The sequence below is a fragment of the Schistocerca nitens genome, chromosome 2 (genome assembly GCF_023898315.1).
Source record: "Schistocerca nitens isolate TAMUIC-IGC-003100 chromosome 2, iqSchNite1.1, whole genome shotgun sequence".
Lineage (NCBI taxonomy): Eukaryota > Metazoa > Arthropoda > Insecta > Orthoptera > Acrididae > Schistocerca > Schistocerca nitens.
The window spans coordinates 377,240,951-377,258,175 of NC_064615.1; the positions used below are offsets into that span (position 1 = coordinate 377,240,951).

A 17,225-nucleotide genomic window follows, 5' to 3' on the forward strand; every position below is an offset into this window, starting at 1 on the left:
GCAGTACGATGCGCCAGAGCCATACGCCGAACGCGATGGTCTTCCCCTCGGTAGTTCCACGGGCCCGTTCAGAGTGCGGTCTGCTTGCGACCGTTCATTCTTGTGACCACCGCTGCCAGTCGTCATGTACAGTGACTACATTCCTGTCAAGTGTTTCCTCAAGATCACAGAAGGAACGTGCAGCTTCTAGTAGCCCTGTTACACGACCTCGTTTAAACCATATGTCTTTGTCAGCTCGAAGGCACTTTTGACTTACATCGACTCACCACGTCCAGTCTGAAAGGTAACTAACCCTCCCGACCGTTACAGCGCGTATTTAAATCGACGCAAAGCTGATCTGCACCATAATGATGGGCCTATTAGCGCCATTGTCATGCGACTGGCGCGAAATTTGAATAGATATTGTGTAGGTGTAGAAACATGCTTGCCAACTTTCATTTAGTTCCACATCTCATTCTTTGTGTTGCGATTTCTTTTTCCGTCAGTGTACTTACAATACAAGCCAACGGCCTTGCCGCAGTGGTAACACCTGTTCCCATCAGATCACCGAAGTTCAGCGCTGTTGGGTTGGGCTAGCACTTGGATGGGTGACCGTCCCGTCTGCCGAGCGCTGTTGGCAAGCTGGGTGGACGCAGCCCTTGTGAGGTAAACTGAGGAGCTACTTGAGTGAGAAGTAGCGGCTCTGGTCTCGTAAACTGCCTACGGCCGGAAGAGCGGTGTGCTGACCACATGCCCCTCCATATCCGCATCCAGTGACGCCCGTGGGCTGAGGATGACACGGCAGCTTGTCGGTACCTTTGGGCCTTCATGGCCTGTTCGGACGGAGTTTAGTATTTTTTTAGTTATATATATGACGGTAGTATCTGTTCCCGAAAGAACAGTTACCGTCAATGACCATGCAGCTTTGCTAGAAATGAAATGATAGTTAAATAGACACCTTAGCTGCAAGCAGGCGTTGATATACTTTATTGGGGACATGTTGAGAATGTGTGCCCCGACCGGGACTCGAACCCGGGATCTCCTGCTTACATGGCAGACGCTCTATCCATATGAGCCACCGCGGGCACAGAGGATAGTGCGTCTGCAGGGACTTATCCCTTGCACGCTCCCCGTGAGATCCACATTCTCAACATGTCCACAACACTACATTCGTAGTTCGCCTAATAGATGTTTGCCCATCATACTCATTACTCGTGGCAGATTAATCTACCAAGTCCCGTACGAGTTCGGGCATAGCGTGTGCGTTCGCACAAGAAGGTCAAAGGCCGGGAACCCATATTTTTAACTATATATATGACGGTAGTATCTGTTCCCGAAAGAACAGTTACCGTCAATGACCATGCAGCTTTGCTAGAAATGAAATGATAGTTAAATAGACACCTTAGCTGCAAGCAGGCGTTGATATACTTTATTGGGGACATGTTGAGAATGTGTGCCCCGACCGGGACTCGAAACCGGGATCTCCTGCTTACATGGCAGACGCTCTATCCATCTGAGCCACCGCGGGCACAGAGGATAGTGCGTCTGCAGGGACTTATCCCTTGCACGCTCCCCGTGAGATCCACATTCTCAACATGTCCACAACACTACATTCGTAGTTCGCCTAATAGATGTTTGCCCATCATACTCATTACTCGTGGCGAACTACGAATGTAGTGTTGTGGACATGTTGAGAATGTGGATCTCACGGGGAGCGTGCAAGGGATAAGTCCCTGCAGACGCACTATCCTCTGTGCCCGCGGTGGCTCAGATGGATAGAGCGTCTGCCATGTAAGCAGGAGATCCCGGGTTCGAGTCCCGGTCGGGGCACACATTCTCAACATGTCCCCAATAAAGTATATCAACGCCTGCTTGCAGCTAAGGTGTCTATTTAACTATCATTTCATTTTTTTAGTACTTACAATATGCACCGTCATGTTACATTCTACGTTTCGGAGGCCTCTAGCCGCAGAAGGTTGGATCCTGCATCAGCGAAGCGGGAAAATCGACTGATTAATATGCATTACATGTAATACCTCAACCGGTATTGACAATTACTACTACGTGATCAGGCCCAGTGGACCGCACGCTTCTACAAGTTTCCTCTTCGACTGTATTCTGTCCATTGCTGCTATCCGCCATCTGTTCACATCTATTGACACTTAGTTTAAATCTTCATGGAGTCCATCCCTCCAACGCTTCTTGGGTCTCCCTGGCGGTCTCTTTCCTGTAGGTGTGAAATCCAGGAGCTTCCGAGGCCATCTGTGATCCTCCAGCCGGGCCAAATCGCCGGCCCACTGCATTCGTTTGGCTTTGACGGTTCCTGCTATGTTGGGCTGCTGGTATAGTTCCTCAAGCTCTTGGTTGCATCTGATCCTCCATTCCCCTGTATCTGCATGCAGGAATGGACCGAAGATCTTCCGAAGCACTTTTCTCTCAAAAACAAGGAGCTTATGGAAGTCCTGTTTCCGGATACTCCATGTCTCACAGCCATATAGAACGACAGGCTGGATCAGGGTTTTGTACAGTCGGATCTTGAACTGTCTGGGGAGATATCTGGACCGAAGCAGTTGTGCTAGGCTGTGGTAAGATCGGTTTCCTGCTTGTATTCTGCCATTGATCTCTGCTTCACATGACGAGTTCTCAGTGAAAAGTGCCCCTAGGTATTTGAATTCTTGCACTCTCTTGTAGGACTGGTCCCCAACCTGCAGTGACTGTAGATGATCAGCAGTCTGACAATGACCACGTGTCATAACGAGGTACTCTGTCTTGGCTTCGTTTATGTTTAGCCCAAATTTGCTGGCAGCCTCCTTTATTAACAACAGAATAAAAAATTCTGAAGTATTACTTTTTAGCACACCCTCGTAGATCGACAGCATATTTACAGTAAATGTAATGGTATGTACGCATTAGTGTCTGACGCTGCTCAAGACAGTAACACATATTTTAATTTGAACATACGGCCAGAGAAGAAAGTCGGACCCACAGACTGGTTCCCGCTGTCGGTATTCATGGCTGTTACGGATGAGGCCTACCCAGCCCTCTGCGCTGGATCAATGAGGACCGCTCGCCGACTGCTGTGACTGACAGCCGTAAGGCCGCCGTGTATTACAGCAGACAAGTCTCTCCCCTAAAGCCACGCTGACACACCACAACTGTTTCGGCTTTCGGCAGGTACTCCGTCAACAAGGCAATGTTGATTATTGCGAAGCACGTTACTACCACACATCCCTTTCCAACATACTGAGCGAGTTGGAGCGATATTTAAGACATCCGACTCACATTGTACAGGTAATGTGAAGTTATCATCCAGCTTTCGAGAAATATACATTTTTTCAGGGTTCTTTATAGATGTGCTATAGTTCTACAATTCTCTGTACATAACTTGGTTAGTTCTGCAGAATTTCGCAATAAAATGATGATCACAATCCTGAACGGCTGAATTGCTGTTATATGAGTACATTAGAATGCATATCATTTTAAGCTCTTGCTGTGGCTTACAGGTCTTAAAATATACCTAAATAAATGAGCCATCATTAAAGTACGTTACGTTAATAGAGCAGTAACGCAATCTTTCCGAGAATTTGTGGAGTGTGATGGGTAACGTGGCCCGTGGTCTAACTGACCTTAAGGACGAAACAGTTCTTGGTTCAAATGGCTCTGAGCACTATGGGACTCAACTGCTGTGGTCATAAGTCCCCTAGAACTTAGAACTACTTAAACCTAACTAACCTAAGGACAGCACACAACACCCAGCCATCACGAGGCAGAGAAAATCCCTGACCCCGCCGGGAATCGAACCCGGGAACCCGAGCGTGGGAAGCGAGAACGCTACCGCACGACCACGAGATGCGGGCTGAAACAGTTCTAACAGCCTGTGTGTCATAATGGGTGGTCCTTCTGAACAAGACTGAGAACAGGGATGAATCTGAATGCGAGTGTAGGGCCTGCTAGAATGTAACTGTATAACTGTTAGTTCCAAAGAGCTTTATGGCTATTTGATGAATGACAAACAACTATGGAAGAATATGTGCTCTACAAAAATGTATTCTTTTAAGAAATGTAATGTATTCTTTGACTACTGTTAACTAGAAGCAAATAACTGGAAACAAAGAATAATACACTGTAATTGTTTCTAAATATTAAAATGTACACACACAGAATATCTACTTGTTGTCGACGTTTTCTTGACCCACGAGTCCAATAGTTCTGATCTGTACTTGTCGGTAGAAATCAGAAGCCTTTTTGTCATATGCAGCTACTGCCAACCAGTAGGACCTAACATCAAGGGCGTACCCAGGGGCATGGGAGGGGAGGATTGGCACTGGACACAGAACTGAACTAACGAAGTGGTTTCGGTCTTCCGATCCGACGCAGTTCGGAAGTGGAGTCTGAACTGAACTAAAGAACGGTTTCGATCTTCAGATGCGACGTAGTCCTCACTGCTTGGAACTGGAACTGAAATGAACTAAGTGAATTAAGGGAACAGTTTCAGACCTCCAGTCCGACACAATCCGCACAGTTCAGAACAGGAGCTGAACTGAACTAAAGGAAGGATTTCAGTCCTCTCATATGATGCATTTCGAAACTGGAGCTGAATTGAACTAACTGAACTAATGGAACGGTTTTGGTTTTCATATCCGACGCAGTTCGCACAGTTTGAAACTGGAAGTGAACTAACGGAATTTGTTTCGGTCTTCCGATTTGACGCAGCTTGCACTGTTTGGAACTGGAGCCTGAACTTAACTAAGTGAAATAACGCAACTGTTTCGGCCCTTTGATCTGATGCAGTTGGGACCTGGAGCCTCAACTGAACTAAGTGAACTTTGGAATTTGTTTTTGTCTTCCGATGAGACGCAATTGACGTAGTTCACTGTTAAGAGTTCAGAACCATCGACGCTTAGGTCATAGGAGACCCCGTACTCAGTATCAACGGAGGGGAGAATCGTGCATGCGCATTTTAACTTCCAGTAGACAGGATAAGCGAGGAATAGTTCACTGAAAGAAAGATCGCTCTGAACAGTTCCTTTCCCAGTATTGGAACTAGTTCGGTCATGAACTGCACATCCCTAGTTAATAGATAGCAGTTACACAAGAGGGGTGACTGCACAAGGGCAAAGTCTGAATTAGAAAAACACAGTTCAAACGTTGCTATTGTTGCACTTACTGATTACATCTTAACACTCTTCGTCCTGACCACAGTATTTTATTGCCTTTATTACACCTTACACTTTTCGACATTTTCAAACGGTCTACAATAAAATGGGTATCCAAAGGAAATATGTGGTAAGATCCAAAATAGTAAGTACACCTTGACAAGCAAATGAAACTTAACACTTACCCAAAAATATAAAACAATGTTTTAAGGATAACAAACAGCAGAATGTATCTGTCTAACATATCTAGATACACAGTATCTCCTCATCCTTACAAGGGAACCTCCCCATCGCACCCCCTCCAGATTTAGTTAAAGTTGGCACAGTGGATAGGCCTTGATAAACTGAACACAGATCAATTGAGAAAACAGGAAGAAGTTGTGTGGAACTGTGAAAAAATAAGCAAAATATATAAATTGGGTAGCCCATGGGCCACATAGGCAACATCATGGACGATGTGAACTCAGGAGCTCCGTGGTCTCGTGGTAGTGTGAGCAGTTGCAGAACGAGAGGTCCTTGGTTCAAGTCTTCCCTCTAGTGAGAATTTTACTTTCTTTATTTTTGCATAGTTATTATCTGTCCGTTCGTTCATTGACGTCTCTGTTCACTGTAATAAGTTTAGTGTCTGTGTTTTGCGATCGCATCGCAAAACCGTGCGATTAGTAGACGAAAGGACGTGCCTCTCCAATGGGAACCGAAAACATTTGATCGCAAGGTCATAGGTCAACCGATTCCTCCACAGGAAAACACATCTGATATATTCTATACGACACTGGTAACGGCATGTGCGTCACATGACAGGAATATGTTGTCGACCCACCTAACTTGTACACTTGGCGAATGAGTAAAAAGATTCTTCTACCTTGCCCGATTTAGGTTTTCTTGTGGATGTGATAATCACTCACAAAAAAGTGATGAAAACATAAGAGTTTGTCACATAAACTGAAAATAAAAAAATTAAATTTTTCACTCGATGGAAGATTTGAATCAAGGACCTTTCGTTCCGCAGCTGCTCACGTTACCACGAGACCACGGCGCTCCTGTGTTCCTAGTGTTCTTGATGTTGCCTATCTTCCCATGAACTACTCAGTTTGTATATTTTGCTTATTTTTTCACAGTTCCACACAACTTCTTCCTGTTTTCTCAATTGATCTGTGTTCAGTTTTTCAAGGCCTATCCACTGTGCCAACTTATAACTAAATCTGAGGGGGGTGCGATGGGGAGGTTCCCTTGTTAGTATCATGACGTGTGGTCGTGCGGTAGCGTTCTCGCTTCCCGCGCCCGGGTTCCCGGGTTCGATTCCCGGCGGGGTCAGGGATTTTCTCTGCCTCGTGATGACTGGGTGTTGTGTGCTGTCCTTAGGTTAGTTAGGTTTAAGTAGTTCTAAGTTCTAGGGGACTGATGACCATAGATGTTAAGTCCCATAGTGCTCAGAGCCATTATCATGACGTGTAACTGCCAGCTGATTAGAATGTACTCACAAAAGCGTTGAGAACAGAAGTCTGTCAGATGGCACTTTACAAAAAGCGGTTTTGGTAAACAGACGGAAACAAAAATCGCAACACCAGGAAGGAGCTGTGCGACGTAAACGAAACTTTGTAGGCGTGTTTCTACATCTGAAAGATGTTGTCTATTAAAATTTCGTGCCAGTCGCTTAAGAGCACGCTAGCAGTGCCACAATTACGATGCAAGTCATGTTTACTTTAGATGCTATAACGGTGGTGAGAGTTGGTTACCTATGTGATTAGACGTGGTGAGATGATGTTAGTCAAGAACGCCTTTAATGCGACAAAGACGCCATTATCTGCACTTCACTGAGTTTGAACGAGGTCATGTAATAGGGGCACGAGAAGCTGGATGTTCCTTCTGAGACATTTCAGAAAGATATGGCAGAAATGTAGCCAGTGTATATGACTGCTGGCAGCGGTGATCACGAGAATGTACGGCCGCAAGAAGACCAGGCTCCGGACGGCCACGTGGAACTACCGAGAGGGAAGGTCATCGTGTTCGGCGCATGACTCTGGGGCATCGTACAGCATCTGCAGCAGCAACATATTGGGTACTTCAAGGACAGCTCCGACCCAGAAGTCCTGTAGAGTGCATTCCACTGACCCCAAACCACCGCCGCTTGCGACTTTCGTGAAATGAAGCGAGAGATTACTGGAGGGACAGGGTGGAGGTTTGTTGTGTTTTCTGATGAAAGATAGTTGTGTCTCGGTGCTAGTGATGGCCTTTTGTTGGCTGAGGGCCTGCAGCCAACCTGTCTGCGTACGAGACACACTGGGCCTGACCTGCAGTCATGGTCTGGGGTGCGATTTCATATGAAAGCAGGAACGCTGTCGTCGTTATTCCACGCACCCTGACTGCAAATTTGTACGTCGGTCAGGTGATTCGATCTGCTGTGCTGCCATTATTAACAGCATTCCAGGATGAGTTTTCCAACAGGGTAAAGCTCGCCCACTACTGCTGTTGTAATCCTACATTCTCTATAAAGTGTCGACAGGCTGTCCTGACCTGCTCGATCATGATATCTGTCTGCAGTCGAGCACATATAGGACATCATCGGATGACAGCTCCAACGTCTTACACTAACAGCATTCGCCGTCCCTGTATTGACCGACCAAGTGCAGCAGGTATGGAACTCCACAAACCGTCGTCTTCCGTTTCAGTGCTAGTATGTTCATTGAGCCAATGAACAGAGGATTTCGAACCGCTTACTGATTTTACGTAAGACCGAAACCTCTTAGGGTTTTTTCTCAGATTACTGTCAAAGTCGCTGACCGTATCTCACATTGCTCTTCTTACACTCATTTTCGCTTCGTTCAGCTTTTGTTTGTCAGCAATGTTTGGACTTCTCTTGAATATCAGATGAAGCTCTATCTATTTACTTAGCAGTTTTCTAACACGGGTATTAAACCACAGTGGGTCTCTCCTATTTCTTATGACCTTGCTCGTAAAATACCTATCTAAGATATAGTGAACGATGCTTTCGAATTTTTCCCATTTGTACTCCACATCCTCGTCCTTGTCACTGAATATGTGATGTTGATTACTGAGATACACTACAATTTGTATCGTGTCCCTCTTGCTAAGAAGGAATATTTTTCTATCTTTCTTAATACTCCTTGTACAACCCGTGATCGTAGTTGCTATTTCAGGCTTACGGTTGCTGATACTTTCCTCTACGTGAACTGATGTGGTAAGTTCAGGTCTGTTTGTTGCTAGGAAGTCAAGGACATTTTTTAAATTTCAGTTTATTAGCTTTTGGTTCCTGCCCATGCATCAATCTCAGGAGGGAAAAGGCGATACGACAGTGTGCATAAGACGGGACCCGGCCAGGAGTCGAACCCGGGCCCCTTCGGTTAGCAGTCTGCCACGCTGGTCCCGCAGCTACCGAGGTAGACATTCTAAATGGTTCAAATGGCTCTGAGCACTATGGGACTTAACAGCTATGGTCATCCCCTAGAACTTAGAACTACTTAAACCTAACTAACCTAAGGACATCACACAACACCCAGTCATCACGAGGCAGAGAAAATCCCTGACCCCGCCGGGAATCGAACCCGGGACCCCGTGCTCGGGAAGCGAGAGCGCTACCGCGAGACCACGAGCTGCGGACGTAGACATTCTAAGACGTTACCTTCGCGAGTTGGTTCTCCAATTATCTGCTAGAAGCAATTTTCGCACAAGACATTAATAATAATGCCATAGGAGTACCTGTCTTTGGCACCAGGTTCAATAACATGACTCTCCCTACCTATATCTGGCAAGTTAAAGTCACCCCCTATAACAACGGCATTATCAACAAAATCATTAACGATACCGTGAATCCTACTGTTGGGTTAGATGTCATCTTATGTCAGTAGTTGCCCTCCAGGCAAGTACCACTAGTTCCAACATTGCGCATTCACGAAATTTGAGCTCAGTTACGAAGGGAATTAATCGTAAAGTTAACTTCAGAAACTTCAGCACTAACCGGAATAATAGTTCATAGTGAAGTCAGTGGCGGCTCGTAACCACAAATTCGCAACTATCTCACAAATAGCTAGTCGTGGGCTCATATTTACTGGATCTTTTTGCGTCTGTTATTGCTATTAATTGTGATCCACCGTGCATACAGAGTAATAAAATATTTGCCATAATGTCTACAGATAAATAAATGATAAATCCCACGTGCCTCCCAGCTCGGTGTGGTTTTTTTTTTTTTTTCATCCGACGCCATTTCATTTACGGGCGTGTCAGTTTAAATTGGTGCTGTCACCACTGATCGAACACGAGCGTGAAAAGTACGAGCGATACCGTTCAACTAGAGAGGTGGATTATTATATTTATGATATGACTAAAATGCTTCTGATTGGATGTTATTAACCTCGGGGCATGTTGACGGATAAATTGTAACTGCTCTTCACAGCGAATGCCCAATGCTGCGCCATGCACAGTGGTCAGGAACAAACTGTTTAACAGCACAGAATCACGCGCCCTATTCGGCTGTGGTGCCTACTTCCTCACATGTCCCACAGCATAGCCGACAATGACATTCAAAACCGTGGTAACAACACTAGATTCTACGCCACAGTGTTCAACTAGTCTACTAATGTGTTCTCGGTCCATGGGTCATGGCCCATCGAACATAGGCCGGTGTGAGGTGGAGCGTACACTATTAAGTTAAGTACATATATACTGTTTGAGTTTTCCTTTTCTTTTTCGTTTATAAATGTATAGCTATGGTGTTCTTTTAATCATTGATAAAGGTCTTCTTAGGCACTTGTGGGTTTTATTGTTGTTCTGAAGAAGGTGTAGTTATCTACGCCGAAACCTGGGTTAACACTAGGTACTTTTTTCGCAATCGAGGCGGGTTTTTAGTTTTTTAATATAAATCAAGGAACTTGATGAGAATGCGAGCGAAGCCGATTCCACAACAGACATCAGAAACGGGCACAGTACACTCTGGTCAACGAAAGCATTATGACCGTTGCCCATTGCGAAAGTGGATGCCACCTGGTAACGCTGAGTACACGTGACGCGGTAAGCAAACCATGTAAACGGAGCAGAGACGAATGGGGAGTCATTTTACCATTCGCAGGGGCCACAAATGGGGAAATACGCTCACATATTGTTGAGGGACGGTAGCTGGGAATGCGTACCTCGTAACTGGGGAAGCTGGTTGCCTGTTCGCGTGCTACTATCGTGAGCATCTATGGAAAGTGATTGAAGAAAGGTGAACCCACGAGTAGACTAATCATTTTAGCGATGATTCGGGACCGCAGACGGGAAAATACACTCACATGAGCTACTTCGACAAAACGTAGACTGTTATGGCCAGAATCTTGATATAGCAGTTTGAGGAGCACGGTAACGAACTCAGATTGATGTCTTGGTACCAAATTCACCCAGCTGAACACGTCTAGCTCTATCAAGAGGCACCGCTGCGTCCGATAACCTACGGTCCGTAATTTAAGAGAACTGCGTGACCCCGTGTCACATATCTCCGGAAACCTATCAAGCAAACGTCGAATCCATGCCACACAAAACGGCTGCTGCATTGCATTCCACCTGTGGAATTATACTCTATTAAGCTGGTGGTCAGAATATTTTGGCTCACCAGTAGGCTATATTTGCTAAGTTCTGCAATAAACTGTCTTCATTGAGATAGACCAATACTTTTGCGCACTGGACCTGCAGCCCTCCTCGTAGACTAGGATGACCTGTACCTTTTACCGTCAAATAACACGATACATTTGTAAGCTTATAAAACTACCGGTTATTACCGCATGAATAAATTGCCAATACTGTTACTCTTTCGAAAGGAATTTACAGTTCGATCGTGATCGAGCGCTAATAAGAAGGAATCGGACTATGATTCGTTACCTAAAATATTATGTTTTGTTAGGGAGCAGCAGCTATACTATCGCGGATCGAACAGATTCTGTTCAAGTTTCAAAGAAAAACTGCAATCATGTCAAAGATCGTCTACAGCCTACTTAGGCAAACAAATTCCCAGCAAACATACTGTTAATCAGGAAACTACCGGATGTATTTGGTTTTACTTGGCACTCAAATCGGTTTTGTTAACTGGACGGTGGCCGAGCGGTTCTAGGCTCTACAGTCGGGAACCGGGCGACCGCTACGGTCGCAGGTTTGAATCCTGCCTCGGGCATGGATGTGTGTGATGTCCTTAGGTTACTTAGGTTTAAGTAGTTCTAAGTTCTAGGGGACTGATGACCTCAGAAGTTAAGTCCCATAGTGCTCAGAGCCATTTGTTAAGGACACGAAGCAACACCACAATCTAGCAAGTATTTCTCATGTAGCTAGTATGAACAACACAGGCAAAAACTTAAAATTTCTTGGAGAGGGGAGACGCCATGTTTGGGTCATAAATTATCATCTTTGTTATCACAATTCTCGAACACCTGGGTAAGCGTTAATAAAGGCGCACTACTCGGCAGCCATCGTGGATACAAATTGTAGTAATTGAATCGAGAATCGGAAAAAGGGGGTTACGTCAGTCGGAACTACTTTTTTGATAAAGAGATAAAACCTTAGATGTTAATATTTATTAACAGTTTCAAGCAGGAATGCTTTTTAATGGATACAGGACTGTGGAATGACTGCGTATTGTTTTCAAGCAAAGACTGTCATATGTCGTTCAATTTATTTGGTAGACTTAGCATTCTTTGAATGAGACAAATGATAATGTAATGCGTTACTTGTAACCGAAACAACACTTTCGGAACTTTTTAAACATAATTTTATATGGTGCAACGAACACTGCAATATTTTACCTACTCTCCTCTGAGATAGTTGGCCACTCCAAAATAAAAAACAGACGCTTCATGTGAAATACGCTTCCTTACTTTACTAATATCTTCAAGCTTCTTTGCATTAATCGATACTATTACTGTTCCTGGTGACGGCAACAGTAGAAAGCCAACATGCGGTATTGCGGTACAAGTTTGTCATCCGATGAAGGAGTTAGTTCTGTGCTCGCTAAATGACTTTTAACCTGTTTCAAACGACATCGAAATCACACAGGACGAAGCACGGCATATGCCTCCTTTTTCTACAGAAAGATGTGTCTTGTGTTGTAGAGTGTCATACTACCACTAATTCGATTTCAGAAAAGCTATGACTTAACCCCCTTTTCCAGCTCCCGACTCATTTATAATGACAGTCATAGGCCATTAGTTGCAATTATAATGACAGTTATTGCTCATTAATTACGCCCTAAACAACGGAAACTATGACCCAAGTAAGCGGTCTGAGTCGCAGGGCAAGTGGCCGGTTTATTTACTTCAGGAGAACTATCGGGTCTGTGTCGTGATCCACTAATAGCGCCCCCCCCCCTCCCCCCGCGCTACTGCTGTTACCTGAGTGATTACCAGGAGCAGACTTGACATAGGTGCTGTTTGTTTACTCGTTCACCGAGACTGTGCCAAAGATGTTAACTAGTTAACACTCGAGCTCTGACTATTTTGGTGGCATCCGACTATTTAAAAACAGGCGAATGAATAAATTGTTATTTCGTAAACTAGACAATCGCTTGACAAATTACGAGGTAAAAATGTAAATTTCGTGTGACTAGGGCCTCCCGTCGGGTAGACTGTTCGCCAGGTGCATGTCTTTCGATTTGACGCCACTTCGGTGACTTGCGCGTCGATGGGGATGAAATGTGGATGATTAGGACAACATAACACCCTGTCCCTGAGCGGAGAAAATCTTTGACCCAGCCGGGAGTCGAACCCGGGCCCTTAGGATTGACATTCCGTTGCGCTATCAACTTTTTTTTTTTTTTTTAACGTTGTGTTTGGTTGTTGCGGACGTCACATGACATCCGTTCAAGTTCGTTTGTTGATCCTTGTACTCAGTTTTTTTTTTTTTTTAATTACAGAGGCCAACCAGCTCTCTGACCGAACACGCTGAGCTACCGTGCCGGCATCACTCAGCTACCGGGGGCGGACAGTTGCTAGGTTAAATTTCACTACTCAGCTTAAACATAAATTTGCTTGTGAGAAAATATGTAGTGGTCGAAGAAATTAGAAAAGTTCATGAAACAATTTTATGCATTCGTGTTGCGAGTAGCCTATTCACAGATACACGATCGATATTGAAAATTATGGTAGATTGCGGACAACTCTTAATTAATGGTTTAAACAAGTAATGAAGTATGCCATCTTGTTCTTGATAATTAGGTCAACAGAAGTATAACGTGATACGTCGGACTGTATGAAACACAGAGGCAAGATCTATGATGGAAAATGTAGATACTTTCGAAATGTAATGCTAATTATCTTATAAGTTAATCAGTTTCACAGAAGTTGAACTACGTTACTGCCAAGCCGGAAAACCAGTCTTTACAAAGAGTGGTTTCATTAATCCTCAAAATATGCATTGCCTCACACGACATTTTCTAAGTCATACTGCAGTAAAATGTTAAGGTACCTATTTTCGTTTAATTAGCAAAACTTCCATGAATATTATATATAATATAAAAATCAGCACATCAAAAATAATAATGTGAACTATGTTGAATCGAAGTGAAGTTCCGCTTAGAGAACGTTTTGAAATATTTGTGCTGATGCCACATATAAATTACTTAAGTAGCTGTGTCCAGGTAGGAGAAATATCAGAAAAAAAATTAGTTGTTATGACAAATTGAAATCCTAACAGATGGAGTAATTGCAACTTCCAAAGTCTCAAGTTATTCCAGCAAGCTACTGTAAATTAACGCTGTAAGAGGGGCTTGTACCTTCGCATATTTAACAGAGAATCCAACTGGAGCTCAGTTATTCCTGTATCTGCCAGTTGCGTGATATTGCGACAGTCGAACGTGGGAACTGCGTTTGCATCATCTTCAAAAATGGCTCTGAGCACTATGGGTCGTAACTTCTGAGGTCATAAGTCCCCTAGAGCTTAGAACTACTTAAAACTAACTAACCAAAGGACATCACATACATCCATGCCCGAGGCAGGATTCGAACCTGCGACCGTAGCGGTCGCGCAGTTCCAGACTGTAGCGCCTAGAACCGCTTGGCCACCCCGGACGGCTTCATAATTTTCGATGACGCATTTAGGGAACACAGAATTTAGCCTGGAAGGGCCGGCTTCTGAATCTACTTGCGGTCATCCTGATATAGGTTTTTCTACGGTTTCCCAAAATAGCTTAAGGCACGTGTTGGGATGGTTCCTTCGGAAAGGACACGGTCGACTTCCTTCCCTATATTTCCTGTACAATCCGAGTCTGCGCTCTGGACTCTCTAGTGTACTTTCTGGCATGTCGCAGCTGTCTGTACTGCACAGACGTACCGGGTTCACTCAGGCGCCTTTAACTGCTGGCGAGCCGTCTGACTCGCGGGTCGCGGCTGGCGCTAAGCAGAGCGGGACGCGCCTGAGGGCTGCGTGGTTCACGGGTCGCGTGAGATCACTGGCGCAGCTGTGTCGCCGCGTCTGCAGCCTCCTGCTACGTGACGCACCGCGAAATCGAGCCTTGTAAGCGAGCGCTCAAGGTGGCGTAACCCGGGCCATTGCGATTTTCAACAGCTCTCTCAGTTATCCTGCACAAAGGCCGTGTTTGATCAGTGGCGTCCAATGCTGATTCGCCACTCAGAAATGCTCAAGGATACTTACCAGAAGTACTTTGAGAAAAGGGTCATATCTGTTGTTCTGCTTTTCTTGACAGAAGCTGACCATTGTGTCTAGCTCAGTAGTCAGTGAGAGGCAAGGACAATGCATTACTTGGAGAAAGTCAGCCGGCCCCGGTGACTTAGCGGTTCTAGGCACTTCAGTCCCGAACCGCGCGACTGCTACCGTCGCAGGTTCGAATCCTGCCTCGGGCATGGATGTATGTGATGTCCTTAGGTTAGTTAGGTTTAAGTAGTTCTAAGTTCCGGGGACCTGATGACCTCAGATGCTAAGTCCCATAGTGCTCAGAGCCATTTGAACCATTTTGGAGAAAGTCATTGCGTAAACAGAAATTCAGAGACGTACTAAGCCTGTTGGAGAGTGTTGTTGTTGTTTTTGTTGCTGTCGTGGTCTTCATTCCGAAGACTGGTTCGATACACCTCTCCATGCTACTCTATCCTGTGCAAGCCTCTTCATCTCCTAGTAACTGCTGCAATCTACAACCTGTTACGCGTCAAGAAAGTAAAGGAGCAGCAGAGTTAAATTTTCCAATTCCGAACAGAATGGCATTGTTCGAGCACACAGAAGTATCAACACGACGGAAGCGTAAGTTGTAAACATTTACGCGGGTAGTCGTTCACTACAGGGCGGCATCGACACTACTGTGTGAGTGCGAAAGAGCTCAGAAGAAAATTGTTAGACGAGTGCAGACCGACGTGCCTCCGTTACTCTCATGAAATTACGAAAGAAACGCTAAGGAGGATGCAACAATGCATATACGAGGTTTCACAAAGCAGTTGAAAGACTGAAATAAATTGGTTAAGCAAATGCAACAGAAAGGAAGACCACTGACAAGTCGTGAAGAGCAGAACCGTCCGGTCGTGACGACTGACATAAAAAAGCAGAGACTGTCCTCGATGCCCTAAATATTCCACCACGAAAGGCTAGAGTCAAAAATGGTTCAAATGGCTCTGAGTACTATGGGACTTAACATCTGCCGGCTGCGGTGACCGAGCGGTTCTAGGCGCTTCAGTCCGGAACCGAGCTGGTGCTATGGTCGAAGGTTCGAATCCTGCCTCGGGCATGGATGTGCGTGATGTCCTTAGGTTAGTTAGGTTTAACTAGTTCTAAGTCTAGCGGACTGATGATGTCAAATGTTAAGTCCCATAGTGCTTATAGCCATTTGAACCATTTTGAACTTAACAGCTGAGGTCATCAGTCCCCTACAACTTAGAACTACTTAAACCTAACTAACCTGAGGACATCACACACATCCATGCCCGAGGCAGGATTCGAACCTGCGACCATAGCAGTCGCGCGGTTCCAGACTGAAGCGCCTAGGACTGCTCGGCCTCACCGGCCGGCTGGCCAGAGTCAAATGGTTCAAATTGCTCTAAGCACTATCGGACTTAAGATCTGAGGTCATCAGTCCCCTAGACTTAAAACTACTTGAACATAACTAATCCAAGAACATCACATACTTCCATGGCCAAGGCAGGATTCGAACTTGCGACCGTAGCAGCAGCGCGGTTCCGGACTGGAGCGCCTAGAACCGCTCGGTCACAGCGGCCGGCGGCTAGAGTCAGTCAGTAAGTTCGATGGCGTTCGTATCGTACGCACTCGATTCTCTGATCATTGCATTAATGAACGTGTCGTGCATGAGATTTTTCCAGTACCGGTTATACTCCTGCCGCGTTACGAGATGACCACTGATCCGTAGCCACGGATGACAGAAGACAGGCTCCAGTACCAGCAGCCACTAATGGGTAGCCTAGGGGCCTGCAGCACCGATCCAGTCTGGGGCAAAAACTGCTTCAAAACCCAAAGTCGTTTGGGGCACACGGCCTACCGAACCGACGGGTCAGAATCAGCACATAACACGACGTCACGGCAGCTGACATCGCGTTGAAAAAAATGGCTCTGAGCACTATGGGACTTAACTGCTGTGGTTATCAGTCCCCTAGAACTTAGAATTACTTAAACCTAACTAACCTAAGGACATCACACACATCCATGACCGAGGCAGGATTCGAACCTGCGACCGTAGCGGTCGCGCGACATCGCGTTGATCTGATAGCACAACACGGCCAGTGATCTGGGAGGAACAGGCTATTTACGGCGTGTGACACGCAAGACATGGGCAATGGCCACCACCATTTCCGCGCAGAGCTACAGACGGGGTATGGCTTCCACACCAAGCAACCCGCTTATTGGTAGTCACCATCTGGGCGCAGGGCTGATGCAGCGAACTACGGCAGCCTGAGCCAGCCACTGGGTTCGGCAGATTCTTCCCCGCCGTGCTAAGCAACCTGCCGCCGACGACGATACGGCAAAGAGTTTTATGCAGAGAAATAAATGAAGTGATATTTATTTCCGTTTTATTGTGTCTTGCGATATCACACAGGCCCGATAGTGGGTGACCCCTACAATCCATTTGAAGCTGCTTACTGTATTCAAGCCTTCGTCTCCCTC

General features: G+C 45.6%; 1 non-coding gene across 1 annotated transcript; it reads left to right on the forward strand.

Moving 5' to 3' along the window:
• Window positions 1-1,734: 1,734 nt before the first annotated feature.
• Window positions 1,735-1,809, forward strand: Trnat-ugu (transfer RNA threonine (anticodon UGU)). The gene has a single exon. It is a non-coding gene; the product is annotated as a tRNA-Thr (tRNA).
• Window positions 1,810-17,225: the final 15,416 nt, after the last annotated feature.